The sequence below is a fragment of the Myotis davidii genome, unplaced genomic scaffold, assembly GCF_000327345.1.
Source record: "Myotis davidii unplaced genomic scaffold, ASM32734v1 scaffold1334, whole genome shotgun sequence".
Taxonomy (NCBI): domain Eukaryota; kingdom Metazoa; phylum Chordata; class Mammalia; order Chiroptera; family Vespertilionidae; genus Myotis; species Myotis davidii.
This window is the reverse complement of record NW_006285046.1, coordinates 440,555-444,214: the sequence shown is the minus strand read 5'-3', so window position 1 is coordinate 444,214 and position 3,660 is coordinate 440,555. Positions and strand designations below refer to the sequence as shown.

General features: G+C 48.3%; 2 long non-coding RNA genes across 2 annotated transcripts in view; one reads left to right on the top strand and one right to left on the bottom strand.

The window, feature by feature from the left end:
• LOC107181788 overlaps positions 1-1,856 on the bottom strand; it is an 11,314-nt gene extending 9,458 nt beyond the window's left edge. The window contains exon 1 of the long non-coding RNA XR_001512495.1: positions 1,811-1,856. This is a non-coding gene — a long non-coding RNA (uncharacterized LOC107181788). The remainder of the gene's footprint in view (positions 1-1,810) is intronic.
• Positions 1-3,033, top strand: part of LOC102774050 — a 12,389-nt gene extending 9,356 nt beyond the window's left edge. The window contains exons 2-4 of the long non-coding RNA XR_435245.2: positions 1,813-1,876; positions 2,508-2,630; positions 2,858-3,033. This is a non-coding gene — a long non-coding RNA (uncharacterized LOC102774050). The remainder of the gene's footprint in view (positions 1-1,812; positions 1,877-2,507; positions 2,631-2,857) is intronic.
• The last annotated feature ends 627 nt before the right edge of the window (positions 3,034-3,660 follow it).

The window sequence follows — 3,660 nt, the reverse complement described above, 5'->3', positions numbered from 1 at the left end:
GAGCTCACTCAAAAAACAGTTTCCCAAGGTGGATGAGGAGACAGGGTGGGACAGGCTCACCTGTCTGAATTTAAATAACGGACTCAGACACAGAAGTCTGGCAAAAAGGAGACTTTTAAAACTTTCTCGAGAGCAGGTGTCCGTTGGTGCAGGCTCACCTGAATTAGCTGGCACACACAATATTTATCCTCTTGTGTGAAAGTCCCTCCTCCAGTTCCTCTTTGGCTGAGTATATGGAGTTTACATTCTATCCCATACGTCGCCTATGTATTATTGTCTCCTATTGGTTTTTCGTTTTATGGGTGTGTTTTTAAATTATTCAAATAACGGACTCAGAGACAGAAGTCTGGTAAAAAGGAGACCTTTAAAACTTGCTTGAGAGCAGGTGTCACCTGAACTAGCTGGCACAGGCAATATTTATCCTCTTGTGTGAAAGTCCCTCCTCCAGTTCCTCTTTGGCTGAGTATATGGAGTTTACATTCTATCCCATACGTCGCCTATGTATTATTGTCTCCTATTGGTTTTTCGTTTTATGGGTGTGTTTTTTTAAATTGGCTGAGGCCTTTTCTAGTTGTCTCCACCTCCTTTTGTCTACAAAATCTTCCTGGAAAATGTGCTACACCGCTCTCATAATCTCTCCCTACCTCCCCTCCCACATCCTGCTTGGTCTGGGGAAACTCAGTAACTGACTGGCTACATGCTGTTTCTTTTCTATGAAGATGAAAAGATGCATCTCCTACAATGGGAAGCCCCACCCAGACTGGGGAGCCTAGAGGCAATGGGGAGAGGGTAGGTGATCTCTCCCCCAGGCCTGCAGAGGAGACTCCTGAGCCTGAGGCAAAGGTGTTGTGGTCCAGCCCCAGCAGGTCCAGGGGTTCCTACAGGTGTGAATCGAGTTGGCGAAGAATGAAGGACACTGAGACAGTGTTCAGTTGACAGCACACTGAGGCTCTTTATTCAGATTCTGTCGCCAGGTTCGGTCTTTAGTCTCTTGTTACATCTGTATTTATACCAGTTGATTTTCATCCTATCCATTCTATTCCAAAGGTTAGGATGTTTGTTAATCTAGTTCTTTGAGTTTAATCCTGTCTAGGTTAATCTCTGTGTTCTATTCCAAGGTCACTGCTTACTGATAAACTACAAGGAAGTGACTGAAGGAGATTATCCTACCCAGTAAAGGGTATGTCCTCCCAGCCTCGCTGCTTGCTTTCCCTGGGACTGCCCTGTGTCGGTGGATCTCCAGGGGTATAGGCTCTGGTGCTTTCCCTGGTGGGCAGACCCCTGGGGATGTGGGCCCAACAAGTCCCAAATTTAATGCCAACAGTCTTAGTCCAAGTTCTTCATAAGTAGTGCATGTTATTTCTGTAACACTAGGGGGATTTACTGATTCATTCTCTTCCTTAGTCCTGTTAATCCCTAACCTGGGTAAACAACCTTTCTCGGGAAGGTCGTCCTGTTTAAAACGCATAGCGCTAAGAGGGGGAGCAAACATATGCCATATACACCAGGTCCCTTGAAACGTAAGCTGTGGAGATGTTTCTTCCCTGCAGTGACTGTGTCAAGCAGCAAGGATGGACTGGCTTCTGGCAGCCTGGCCCTGGGACTCCACAGACAACCCTCCACCCCTCCACCCCCAGAGAATGGGCCTGGTTCCAGGGCCATTAATCCTCAGGTCTCTTGTTGTCCATGTGATCCCCTCAGGGCAGGATCCCTGTGAGGTTGGGACCTGCTTCCACCTTGGAGGAGCAGATCCCAGAGTCCCTAGGGGAATTGGAGTGTGTGGGAAGGTGACTTGGGGTGTTCTCCCCACAGGTGTGAGCTCTGATTCCTTGAGAAGATGGTGGAAGGAAAACATGGCTCATTCGCCCTCTCTCTGGTGAGATTCAGCCAGGCCTGGCCATGCCCAGCCACCAGTTACTGGGACAATAACAGGACTCTGGTCATTTCCCCCATTGACAGGGTGCACCCAGGACAACTAAGGGTCTATAAGGGGGCTCACTGCTTCCCATGGGCTAAGACTCCAGGACCATGGGATGAGGCATCTCAAGCGACAGGCCAGGAGTTCTCAGAGGACCCAGGTCATAGGGGCAGAAATAGAATATTGGGGACCAACTGAAATTGTAAGAAGTATTAATCATGCTCTGTTAACTGTGATTGGTTCGTTCTAATGAAAGAAGGCACATTCTGACCTGGCTGGGAGCTCACCTGGAAATGCAGCCCATCATCCCCACCAGGGAGCTGCCTGTTATCATGGAAAGATTAAGAGCCTAGTTGTAGAAACCAGAGCCTGGAGCCCTTCCCATTTCCCCAGCCCTTTGAAGACCCCCAGCCTTTGCTCAGGCCTTTGCAAATCTCCAACCTGTATGACCTGTAAACTGCCCATTTGGCATACCCTTGCCTGCTTCCCCATGTAGTCTTTGTCCTTCTACCCAATATAAGCAGCGGGCTTATGGTGGGGTGCAGAGCAGATGTTTGTGGATGACCTGCCCCTTTCTTCCTCCATATAGGGAATGGGTCGTGTAACTCTGAATTTTCAGGCAAAGGGGCCTGTTGCCTTTGTGCTAGCCATGGGCACAATACTAGTATACGGAATGGTAGTCGCAATAGGACTCCTGTTATGCTGAAATAAGGTCAGAGCAAGCCTGGGATTAGCATCTGGGGAGGTCTGGAGCTGACTGGGGGTGGGGGTGGGGGCTGCACATGAGTAAGAGGGAGGGTTGGGGATGGTTTGAGGGAGGCACAGTAGAGATCCGAGAAGGTAGTGGGGCCCTCCATTGGCCTGGAGGTCTGGCAGCCCCTTCAAACTGACTGCCCTTACCCTCCTCCCATTGTCTGACACGCCCACCTTCTCTTTCAGGCCAGCGAATACAAGACTCAGAAAATCCATTGACAGGAATCCTTTCCAATCTCCTGGCCGGAAGGAGAAGGCTCCACCTTCTTGGGGAATGTGTGAAGCAACACGCTATACACAGTTTAATTTTGATTATGAACAAAGTCAACTTTTGAGCAAAATAAAAATTAATTAAATACACACTTATTGAGTGCATACTGTGTGCCTGACTCTTCCAGAACCAGACTCTTTATCCCAGGATTCTGGGTCCTTTGAGACTCAGCGCCACTACCTCCAACCCTGATGTTAGTGGGAAGTGCATGTAATGAGAATAGAGCTACAGCCGAAACCGGTTTGGCTCAGTGGTTAGAGCGTAGGCCTGTGGACTGAAAGGTCCCAGGTTCGATTCCGGTCAAGGGCATGTACCTGAGTTGCGGGCACATCCCCAGTGGGGAGTATGCAGGAGGCAACTGATGAAATAGAATCATGTCTTTAAATTTTCAAACATTTAGGTGCTTTTCCAGATATCTTTTTGTTACTGATTTTTAATTCAATTCTGAAAAAAAAAAAAAGAATAGAGCCACAGTTGTCTGATAAATGATAGATGAGAAGTTTTCTTACAGACCCTGGAAACGGGAGGATGAAACAAGCCTGTAAAATACCAAACACCTTGGAGCCTAGATGGGCCCATTACTCAAAGAAAAGGAAAACATTTTGAGAACAGACACATGACACGTTTTGATTTGGTTGCTGCACCTGAACCCTGACCCTGACCCCTTCCGGGAGTTTTCCTCAGGAATGCTGACCACTCTCTGGTCCCAGTGAGGGGA